Here is a 12,719-nt window from a genome sequence, read left to right on the forward strand (position 1 = left end):
TCTCCCCTTTGTTACCATCATTGTTCACGTAACACCTACTAATTGAAGGGTGGACTAAGGAAATATTACTTCCTCTTGGGGGCTGGAAACACCTAATAGGGTTTTCCTTTAGCCACTCCTGCCTAGGGAGGAAATACCATTACGAGTTCAAAGCCTTGGTTTTGGAAGGGAAGTGTCAAATAGCCTTTTACATTCAATTTTCGTTCACTTTGATGGAAAAATGATTATTGTACCTGAGACTGGTTGTTTGCACTAGACTTTATGTTGTGATTGTCATGTGGTTCCACGACCATGACCTAGGCACCTCACCCACAGGTACCCAAGCTTTCAAAGAAGCATATTGAGACCCACGGGTGAAGCTTTGAGAGCCATGGGACTCCAAGCAGTAGCAGAGCATCACACACACCTTGGGCACCTCTAGGACCTAGAGCATTTTGGCACTTTGCTCTGCATTTGATGACTTTTGGGATGATGCACCTAGACCCAACATGCCCCCAAGCCGACCTCAGCACTTTGAGAGGGATGGTTGTTGATCCAAGGCCCAGATGAGGATGGTCTCACCCCTTCAAACATGGGAGGGTTAGCACCACCTTGGAAGCACTCAATGTTGGAGCAGAGAAGGATATTGTGACCATTCGGAGACCCAACCCTCAAAGGATGAATTTTAGAAGCTTCTACATCAAGTTTGGCACCTAAAAGCACCAATGCATGCCTATTGGAGCTCACGCATGGATGACGTTAGTTATTGTGTTGATTTGGGGTAGCATCGGATGTGCTCTAGCCATGAAAATTGGTGGAGAGGCTAAAGCACATGAGATCTCCAAGACCCAAGAATGGTTTGGGCAGATTCTAACCGGTTTGGAAGATATTAAAATAATTAATATTTTTAATGAGTTCCTAAGTCTAAACTTAGGAAAAATAAAATATTAATGGTTATTAATATAAAACTGAGTTAGAAGGTTCCAAAAGTCATGAATCAAGCCAAATCTAATCTTAGCCGTTGATTAGAGATTTAATCTCAGTCGTTGATGGACCAACGAGAAAAGTATAAGAGGAGGCTTGAGGGTCAGTTGGAGAACACACCAGAGTGATTAGTCATTCATTTTGCTAGAGCGGGTTTGCTAAGAAAAGTTGAATCAGTGATCAGCAGCGAGGGGCAGTGAGTAAGAGGCAGAGAGGGAGAGACTATACTGAGAAACCAGTGCAGAAGCAGAGACAGCCAGAGCAGCAACCAGTCCAGGCTACGCAGAGCCCAGCAAAGGCAGCGCAGCGCCCAGAGAGACTGCGCCATCCACGCAGGGGGTAGAGGGAGTGACGCGGAAGCCTCCAAAGGCTACGCAACACCTTAGAGGGCTGACGCAGGTCAGCAGAGGGATAACACAGTGGCCAGAAGGGCCAGTGCTGTGCTTCGATTGTGCCGGAGAGGGTTTCTGTGGGACAAGTTTTCTGAATACCTGTTTCCGGATATAGAGGTATTGTTGCCGTATATTTTTCTCTGTCGAGTGAGCCGGTTTAGGCACCCAGTTGTACTCTGATAAATTGCATAATAATATAACCCTCTGAATAGCTGCACCAATTTTCCCGCATTGGGTTTTTCCGGGGACATTGGTCCAAAAATAACGGTGTGACTTGTGTGCTTGTTTTCCTTCAGTTGATGATCTGTAGATGTTGATATTGTACTTGTGTTTATTTTTAGTATTTAAATGGTAAATAACTCGTTAAGTAATTAAACAAGTAGGAAGAAATAAACCAGATAGTACAGGAAGAATTTCTAACGGGTTAAACTTAGAAATTCCAACATATTGTAGCCCTACAACTCACACGTGGGATTTCTCTTGGTTTATTGTCTTGACTAGTTGGGTTGGCTTGTAACCCAATGCATCATTGTAATTTTACTTGAGATTTGAGGGCTTTTAAGCTAATTAAACATTGTTCCTCCTTATATAAATAGAGGTAAGGATCATTCTGTAAATCATCATCACTTGGAGAATTCAGCCTCTCTTACGAGAATTTCGACTTCTTGTTTCTTAGCAAGATGTGATCTATGGAATGTACTTTGCATGTAACATCCCCCGGTAACCTCGCAGGAAAATATATGGAATTAGGAAAAAAAATCATTTACCAATGTGTAACTTTCTAAATTACTTTTTATATTCCCTCAGTGACCATTAGAATAACCATCATCGTTACATAGAGAAATATTTAGTAAAAGCATAGTGAGTTACACAACCATTAACTGCCATTGTTGTAGCATATTAACTTAAATTTCCTGTTGTAACTAAGCATCAATTCCATGATTCTTTTAACTCAATTAATAAATCACATACTTGATGTTGATTTGTGGTAGCATCGGATGTGGTCTAGCCATGAAATTTGGTGGAGAGGTTGGCACACATGAGATCTCCAATACTCAGAAATGGTTTGGCCAGATTCTAAACAATTCATGAGATATTAAAATAATTAATATTTTTAATGGAGTCCCTAAGTCTAAATTTAGGGAAATTAAAATATTAATGTGGATTAATATAAAATTGTGTTAGAATGGTCCAAAAGACATGGATCAAGCGAAATCTAATCTTAGTTGTTGGTTAGGGACTTAATCTCGGTCGTTGATATGTCAACGAGAAAAGTATAAGAGGAGGCTTGAGGGTCACTTGGAGGACACACCAAAGTGATCAGTCATTCTATTCTCTAGAGCGGGGTTTGCTATGAGAGATAGAATTAGTGATCGGGAGATGCAGCTGAGAGGAATTTGAGTACAGAGAGACAGAGAGGTAGAGATAGTGCCGGGAGAGCAACGCAGTAGCCGGGGAGAGTGACGCAGAGCTAGCTAGGGCTCACGCAGGGCTACGCAAAGGCAGTCAGGAGCTGCGCAGAGCCTCAAAGAGGCCAGCATTGCTGACGCAGAGGGATAGAGGGCTGACGCAAGGCCTCCTAAGGCTGATGCAGAGGGATAGAGGGCTGACGCAAGTCCTCCTAAGGCTGACGCAGACCCATCTGGAGTGACGCAGGGCTAGCACTGGGCAGAGAGGGGCTGACGCAGTCCAGAGAGAGGCTGACGCTGGGGTTTCTGGGGCAGATTTGTGCTGAGTAGCTGCCGGAAGATTTATCCAAGGTTTCAGCCAGGATATTTGTCAGAAAATGAGAGGTATTACTGCCAAGGAAATTCTCTGTTGGGTAGGCCAATTCCAGCACCCAGATTGTACTCTGATATTGCTTAATAAGAAAACCCTCAGATAGCTGCACCAGTTTTCCCGCTTTGAGTTTTTCCGGGTACATTGGTCCAAAAATAATGGTGTCATGTGGTGTGTTTGTTCTTGTTTCTTTTAGTTGTTGGTCTGTAATATGTTGAACATGCACTGGTGTTTATTTTCAGTATTTACTTTGTAAATAACTTGTTAAAGAAAAATAACAAGTAGGTAGGAATAAATCAGGAAAAGTGCATGAAGGGTTTCTAAACTAAGTAAACTTAGAAACTTCAACATGGTATTAGAGCATGATTGCAGATCACAAGAGGACTAAGAGACATCGGCCGAGCAGAGCAATAGCAGTAGAAAACAACTATCCCGAGGTGACAGAAGTTGTTTCTAGCAGCGCAAAAGCCAAGGAAGTGTGACGCAGAGCCAACTAGAGCCACGCGGAAGAAGCCGAGAACTATGCAGAGCCTCAGAGAGGCCAGCATTGCTGATGCAGAGAGCCAGAGGGTTGACGCAGGGCATCCCAGGGCTAATGCAGACCCATCTGGGGTGACGCAGAGCCAACATGGGGCAGAGGGGTTGACGCAGTTCACAGAGAGGCAATTGTTGGAGTCTAGAAGGCTTCAAGAATATTGCAGAGTGGAGCTGGTGAGATATTGTAGTCAGAACAGTACCTGACAGAGCAGAGCCAGAGGCGCTGCTACCGAGGGTTTCTAGCCGAGGAACCCGGATCAACAGTGCGGTTGCACAAGACGATCAGAGTAGAGGGCATCTCGACAGCGGCAGAAGGATTTCCAGGAGGGAAATCAAGACTCAGAGGGAGTCCAGAAGAGAACTTCCAGACGGGAAGTAGAGACTTAGAGGAGTCAACAGAGAACTTCCAGGAGGGAAGTAGAGGAGCATCATGGCACTACACAGAGTAAGAGACCAGGATACACTGGACGGAGCATCGAACTTCGCAGTCTGGAAGGCTAGAATCTTATCCGTACTTGACAGAAATCGTGTCAAGAACTTTGCCTTGAAGGTAATAGCTATCCCAGTCAAACCCAATGATAACAACAAGTACGAGGAGGCAATGGCGAGCGCCAAGAGCATCATCCTTGATGGGGTCAAGGATCATGTAGTACCACACATAGCTGAGAAGGAAACGGCATTTGAGATGTGGGAGGCTCTCAAGAAATTGTACCAACATACTTCTGTGCAGAGAAGAATGCTACTTGAGAATCAGTTGAGGTCATATTAGATGAAGAAGGGAGAACCGATTGACATCTTCCTCGGAGGACTGAATGAGATCCGAAATCAGTTGACTGCTATAGAAGCGACACCGGATCAAGAGTTGATGGTGAGGACAACCCTGAATGTTGTCCAAAGTATACTGGGAGGTATTTGTCCAAAGTATACTGGGCAGAGGAACTCTACCACCTTGGGACGAGATGTGGGCAGCTCTTCGCCAGGGAGAGATCAGACGGCAGTCGAAGACAGGTAACAGCAGCAAGGGGATCAAAGTCAAGCAGGAGGAGGAAGATGTTGCCCTAGCATCTGAGGGAAAGCAGGAAAAGCGGAAGAAGAAAGATCTCTCCAAGATCAAGTGCTTCCACTGTGGGGAGTTGGGTCATTATGCGACCCAGTGTCCAAGGAAGAAGAGTAAGGGAGAGTCTTCCAAGACTAAGGCAGCACCAGCAAGGGCAGAGAATGAAGTTTTGACAGACGATGATTGTGCCATGAGTGCACATGCACCACTTGAGCGGAAGTGAGGAAACATCGAGCTATAGTCAGGCAGACTACAGGCAATGAGGGGCAGGATCCTCGAGGTACCCAACCTCTTGGATTAGACCCTGCTACGGGAGCCCCGAAGAGGAGTAGCAAGATTGGCTGAGTTGGGTAGAGACGGATGCAGATGGAGTGGCAGAGAGAGCTACAGTGCCGGAGTCTCGAGACAACGTGAGGCTAGCAGGATGCAGCAGTGCGAGAGGCACAGGAGTGTTGCACCAATGCAGGATGGCACAGGGAGGTGTGCAACGGTGCGAAATGCAGAGAGTTGTTGCAACAGCGCAGAGGTCAGAGAGGGAGCACTTGTCAGCGGCAGAGGGAGCTTCAGCATCAGTGGGTGTCTCTAGCCCAACAAGGAGGTCAGATTGGGAGATCAGCTACTTACTCCTCAGTAACTAAGTTGCAGTGCAGCAATGGACAGCACGATGTAGCATGATGAGAGGAGGTGTAGTGCGGATGCAGTGCTGGGAGAAAGGACCAGCAGCAGCACGGATGTAGAGGGAGTTGTAGTACGGATGCAGCAGTGGTAGTGGCAGGGCCATGGGTAGCAGTACAGGATGCAGCAATGCAGAGGATGGTGGACAGCAAGCCTAGCATCAGCACAGGGACTGATGTCGGATGATCAGAGTAATACTCAGTGAGGAGTATTGCTAGAGCACAGTGCTTGCTAAGAGGGAGTGTTGATTTGAGGTAGCACCGGATGTGGTCTAGCCACGAAATTTGGTGGAGAGGTTGGGGCATATGAGATCTCCAATTCCCAGAAAGGGTTTGGGCAGATTCTAAACAGTTCAAGAGATATTAAAATAATTAATATTTTTAATGGAGTCCCTAAGTCTAAACTTAGGGAAATTAAAATATTAATGTGGATTAATATAAAATTGTGTTAGAATGGTCCAAAAAACATGGATCAAGCCAGATCTAATCTTAGCTGTTGATTAGGGACTTAATCTCGGTTGTTGATATGTCAACGAGAAAAGTATAAGAGGAGGCTTGAGGGTCACTTCGAGGACACACCAAAGTGATCAGTCATTCTATTCTCTAGAGCGGGGTTTGCTAAGAGAGATAGAATTAGTGATCAGGAGATGCAGCTGAGGGGAATTTGAGTACAGAGAAACAGAGAGGTAGAGATAGTGTCGGGAGAGCAGCGCAGTAGCCGGGGAGAGTGACGCAGAGCTAGCCAGGGCTCACGCAAGGCCACGCAGTGGCAGCCGGGTGTTGCGCAGAGCCTCAAAGAGGCCAGTGTTGTTGACGCAGAGGGCTAGAGCGCTGACGCAGGGCCTCCTAAGGCTGACGCAAACCCATCCGGGGTGACGCAGGGCCAGCAATGGGCAAAGAGGGGCTGACGCAGTCCAGAGAGACGCTGACACTGGGGCTTTTGGGGCAGATTTGTGCTGAGTAGATGCTGTAAGATTTATCTGGGGTTTCAGCCAGGAGATTTGTCAGAAACTGAGAGGTATTATTGCCAAGGAAATTCTCTGTTGCGTAGGCCAGTTCCGGCGCCCAAATTGTACTCTGATATTGCTTAATAAGAAAACCCTCAGATAGATGCACTGGTTTTCCCGCATTGGGTTTTTCCAGGGACATTGGTCCAAAAATAATGGTGTCATGTGGTGTGTTTGTTCTTGTTTCTTTTAGTTGCTGATCTGTAATATGTTGAGCATGCACTAGTGTTTATTTTCAGTATTTACTTTGTAAATAACTTGTTAAAGAAAAATAACAAGTAGGTAGGAATAAATCAGAAAAAAGTGCATTAAGGGTTTCTAAACTAAGTAAACTTAGAAACTTCAACACTTGATAATACAAACATCACATCATGAAAGGGATTAACATCACAAGAATGAATAATATTTAATTATTCAACAACACTCATTTTACGAGAGATTTTACGGTAGCTTATGCTAAGAATATTACATACTCCCCCCTTTAAATGTAACAACCTATCTATAAAATAAATATTAAATAAATTATATTAATCAATTAATAAAATAATAAAAATAAATTAATGATAAAGTATTTTAATATAAGCCTAAACCTTTATATTAAAATCAAACAAAAGGATATTTAATCAAAAATCAATATACCTTTTAAAAAAAAAGAAATATATATGACGTGACATGGGAAGGGTGTCACGAGGAGATGAAGCGGTGGGTTGTTGGAGGAAGGGCGGCCACCACCAAGAAACAATTTATAAACAAGAGAGAACAGTTTTGGGGGGGCATCAAGAAGAAGAAAAAGGAACGAAGGGGATACTGAAGAAGTACGAAACTTTATAAACTTGAGTTACCAACAAAAGGAGCGTTGGTTGTTCTGAGGTTTATGGGCACGGGGGAACAGTGTGCTTCAACTGAGAAGCTTACTGGATTGAGTAGCGAGGTTCTGCTCAGTTTGGCTGGGTGGTTTCTGTCTTTTGGTAAACGGGAGCGAACTGGAGAAGTTCTGAAACACTTTCATCCGCGGCAGACATCCACAGCAGACCAAGTAAGTACTTACTACTTATCATTGAATCAATCAATTAGTTATATGAAGTTTTGTATAAATTTAAAACAGAATTTTTTTTAAGGTTTCATACTCTGTTCAGGATAGATAGCTCTATAAAACTTCTTTACAATATTTACAGTTCAGTCAATCTTTATAGTTTCAGAAATGGTTCTTTAAATTAGTTCAGCACTTACGTTAAAGAGAACATCGTCCTCGATGTTCTTCTCTTGTTGGAACATTAACTTTTTCTCATAATATAACAATCTAAATAACCAAAAATGGAATCATTTCCCTTCAAAATGAAGTAATTTTATGTTCAATAAGTAGAAACAATAATGTTTATCAATAATCATAATACTTCCATAAGTACTCAGAGAGCACCAGCCCTCTAAATATCAAAAAGATAAAAAATGCATCAAGTGCATATTGTCTTTTATTTAGGGGTTCCACCAATCTTTCTATCCCACTGGTGTTGTAACCACTTCTAACATCTCCCAGTAACCTCACAGGAAAATGCATGGAGTGCAAACTTTCATCTACAACTCTGACACCACTTGTAACATCCCCTGGTAACCTCGCAGGAAAATGCATCGAGTAAGGAATTTTTTTTGTCATTTACCAATGTGTAACTTTTTAAATTACTTTCTATATTCCCTCAATGACCATTAGAATAACCATCATGTTACATAGAAAAATATTTAGTAAAAGCCATTGTTGTAGCATATTAACTTAAATTTCTTGTTGTAACTATGGATCAATTCCATGATTCTTTTAACTCAGTTAGTAAATCACATACTTGATAATATAAACATCACATCATGAAAGTAATTAAAATCATAAGAATTAATAATATTTAATTATTCAACAACACTCATTTTATGAAAGTTTTTATGGTAGCTTACGCTAGGGATATTACATTGCATGCTAGAGCTATTTTTCTTGTCTTTGGAGAAGTTATCTTGGATCAATGATGAATTATTCATGCATTTCATCTTGTAAGTAAGCTTTGTTGTTGAAATTTTTTTCATTTAACATCTAATGTATGGAATGTAATGGTTATATAGGGTTTTTCTATTATGCCCTAATTTGTTGAAAATCAATTGTATAGGATCTAGATAACCTCATTGTGTGTGTTACTCATACATGGCATGTGAATAATAGTCACCTTGGGAACTCGTGTTGCAATTCTCCCAAGTGCCTTTGATCCCTCACAAAGGTAATAGTTAGGGTTTTGATTGCTAGAGCATCAAAATATCCTTACTCCTTTGTAAGATCTAGCTAATTTTAAGCATCCATAGACTCCATCACCCTTGTACTAGGCATTGACCGGCCTTGTTGGTGATCAACTCAACTTTCTATCCATAAATTTTATTCTTTTCTCTCTCTTACCTAATTTGGCCCTCTTAAGGCCCATCGGCCAAGCTAGGGCTTGGTACAAATTCCTAGGGAAGAGGAATTTTTTTGTTTTGGAGAGTCTAAACATTAAGAGGATAGTGATTGCCACAAAATCCCTCCTTTTGGTCGGCATTCACTTCAATTTCGTCCATAATTTCCTCTGCCCTAGTTGTTTGTCCTAAGGTAAACCCTAGTTGGTTTTAGCTTCAACATGGTGGCTTTATGTGTTAGAAAATCAGAAAGACGATAAAGATTTTCTTGATCTTGATAATTACTTGTGATGTTTCTTATTATTATTATTCATTATATCTTCTTCTTTAGTTCATCAAGCAATTACCAAAAGTAGCAGCACATAAAAAAATAGACACCAGATGTAGACACATGTCAGGGCAATAGCCCCCTCGAGGGGAAAACCCAGTCAAGATAATTCTTCCTTTCATTTGTATTCTTTGAGACTCTTCACCCTAGACCAAAACCAGACCTTCCCTCCACAACATGTCAGCCTTCGAGAATTTCGACCTCTTCCCATCAACTTCGACTATGCAGCAACTTACAGCAACTGGCGACTTCGGCAACAATGAAACTTGGAAGACTTCGATCTCCCAATCTAGGGCACGAAACAGAGAGAGGGACACACCAAAATTTCAATTTTCCTTGTCTCCTTAGACTTCCCCAAACTCACATTCACTTTGGCTTCCCGGCAACAGAATTCGCACATTTTTCCCAGCTACAAGAGAACTTCACACTTCTGCCCAGCTACAAGAGAGTTCAAACTTAATGAGAAAATGATGCTCCAAATGAATTCGATGACCTTCCTTTTATAGGCTTCTTGTGGTGTCGAATAGGGTCCTTATGCTGACTTGATTTTCTCTTAGGCCGACATGGTGTGGAGGTTACATAATTCATATTTGACTCAATATTTAACCTTTTTACATGATTCAAAAGACCAAGAAGGGTCTCTTTAAATGTACGATATTCTATAAATTCGGAATAAATCCTAGAAGTCCTCAATGGGGACTTTGACCTAAAACATGGTGACCCAAGCATGAAACCCACCATGCTTTAATAAGTCACAATAATAATAATAATAATTCTTTTCTTTATTCTTTTGGCAAGTACATTACATAATGACTCAAGTACACTATTGAAGACCGAACATAGTTACATTTTCCAACACTCCCTCTTAACTAGGGAGGTATTCATAATGTACAAATACAATGGAAGATCTCAAACTATATGAAACATGAAGAACTTTAGGCATCACAATGCCATGGACTAGATTCCTGACTGGGGCAATCTATCAAAGCAATCACTCAATAGTTTAGGCACTGCAATTCCAAGGACTAGATTCCTGACCAAGGCAATCTATCCAAGTGGGACTAAAATGGACTCAAGCTTTCAACCCCTTTAGGTACCCTTAGGCTTACTTGCTAACCATCAACCCAAAAATCTAGGTGTGTATCCAAAACAGAGCTCAATGATCAACACCAACTTTCCAACTTCTAGACATCAACACAATGTGTCGACCAGATGTCCTCCTAGGCAATGCTTCACTAACAAAGCCTCAAAACCCCTTGATCTAGCAAATCAAGAATGACTAATCTCTCCCAATCAAACTAATTGGTAACCAACATGCTATTAAATTCTTCGAGAGATTCACTTGTACAAACACAACCCCAATCAATAATATATTTTCACATGTACATAATCAAATACAAATCTTCGGGGTCTTACAGACAACTTGATGTTGCTTTTCAACTTTCTATAGTACGACTATCAAGCAAACCTTTGAAAAAAGATTCCTCAATCATATGTTTTCCTTCCTACTTCTCATGCAGCAAATGTCCTCAGAAATTCATTCTTCAGTTAATACCAAGCTATGCCCTCCCTCTCAACCAGGAAGCACCTCTTTATCCGGACTCCCTCTTACTCTTAGGAAGATCTCTTCTATTCATGCTTCCTCCGGGAGATCAGCTTCTTCTTTTCGACATCGGAGAATCTTTCGTGGCTTCCAACCATTTCATCAGAGTTATCCCCATAATGCTTAGCACATTAATGAGCATCTTCACCAAGTTGAAGATTGTGTACCTGCACAACTTCAATAGCAAGTACAACCAAATCTGTAGAAGCATGATGTTAGCCATATCAAAAACACGGAAGCATTTCAACTTTATTCATATCAGATACCCAAACTTAAACAAGAGACGTATACTCTTCAACATCTTGCTAAGGACTTTGTTATACACCCTAGACTACTTTCTAACAACATTCATTCCATCTAGGGTTTCAATGCGTCTTTCAAAGGTATGACATACCTTACTACAACATATAGAAAACCCTAGAAACAATTCACACAAACATAGATCTACAAAGCCTCTATCATCCTTTCAAAATATATATGTCAGACTTCTCACTAGGGATTCATACAAATCCTAGATTTCATACAAAAGAATCAATCAAAGTCAATCACAACTTAGTCATTAACCTGACCAGCTTTCACTAGGGTTAGTTCCAAACCCCTAGATTTTCAATCAACCATCAATCAGTCACTAGCTACTACTAGGGTTAGTCGCAAACACTAGATTTCCAAGCAATCATCAATCTCAACCAAAAATTCAAATTTCAACAAATTCTTCACAAATCTCAAGTTATCATATAGTCAATATTCATCAGAGATTTCTACTTCGACTAAGGTTCAACTTCAAAACCCTAGAATTCCATTTTGACAAACTCAACAATCATCTCAAATCATCATATCACAGAGATTTTACTTTGACTAAGGTTTAATTCAAAAACCTTAGAATTCCATTTTCACAATCTCAACAATCATTACATACATAGATCTCAAATTGTTACATTTCACACTAGACAATGTCACTACTAGGATTTAACTGCAAAAACCTAGATTTTCATTTTCAACAATCATCTAATAGATTTCAGATTGTTATATCACACATACTAGACAATTTTAACTTCACTAGGGTTTAGCTATAACACCCTAGATTTCCAGATATCATTATCCTAGAATCTCAGACAAGGACTTCCATTCAATCCTAAGACTCATGGCCATCTATGACTAGGCCAACACACATATCTAGGAATTCATAACCATACATATGCATATCATATGTCCAATAACATAAATACATTTGACCTAGACCAACCTAAGACTTCAACCAAAAGGACATATCTATATATATGCCTAGATTTTATCATAATGAAAAATACATTTCATATCATGTGTCAGTAAAACCCAACTTTACAATAATATCAAATAAGAGTTAGACACACAATCATTTTGATTACGCTAGGGTTTGATCAGAAAAACACACACATACCAAAGAAAACATTGCTAGGACAATGTAAGGGTCTTGCTCACACATTCCACCAAACCCCAATGAGCTAGGGTTCCAATGTAGAAACATAGCAAACCCTGCATTACCAAAACTTCAAAGGTTCCGGGATTTTAGACCTTATCACTCAATCCCTAATAAGTTAGGATTTTCGATCATACCAAAATCTCAAACATGACATCATCAATAAAACTTCAACTAGAATTTCACAATATCCCTAATTAGCTTTAGATATTCACAATAGCATACCCTTCAGTTAGGGTTTTCCAAAACCTGTTTAGGGTTCTACATAGTCTGTCAAGTATATGAGTGGGGTGGGTAGATTTATCAAGAGATGAATCACCCAAACAAGAATCACTAAGATTCAATACAACTAGTCATAAAAGAGTTAGTAATAGATCATCAAATGAATAATCCTTTCAATCAATGTATTCAAAGCATACCTTTGTTTCTTGACTAACCTTTTCTTGAGAGATCCTCCTTCCTTCAGATGTTTTCCATATTCAAGACAATAGAGGGAGAAAGG

General features: G+C 40.8%; 1 protein-coding gene across 1 annotated transcript in view; it reads right to left on the minus strand.

The window, feature by feature from the left end:
* LOC149153019 (uncharacterized) overlaps positions 1-12,719 on the minus strand; it is a 188,994-nt gene that overhangs the window by 48,190 nt on the left and 128,085 nt on the right. The gene's annotated exons all lie outside the window — the stretch shown is intronic.

Source organism: Pinus tabuliformis, chromosome 9, assembly GCF_031772625.1.
Source record: "Pinus tabuliformis cultivar Carrire ecotype Pingquan chromosome 9, CPIR1, whole genome shotgun sequence".
In the NCBI taxonomy this organism is placed as follows: domain Eukaryota; kingdom Viridiplantae; phylum Streptophyta; class Pinopsida; order Pinales; family Pinaceae; genus Pinus; species Pinus tabuliformis.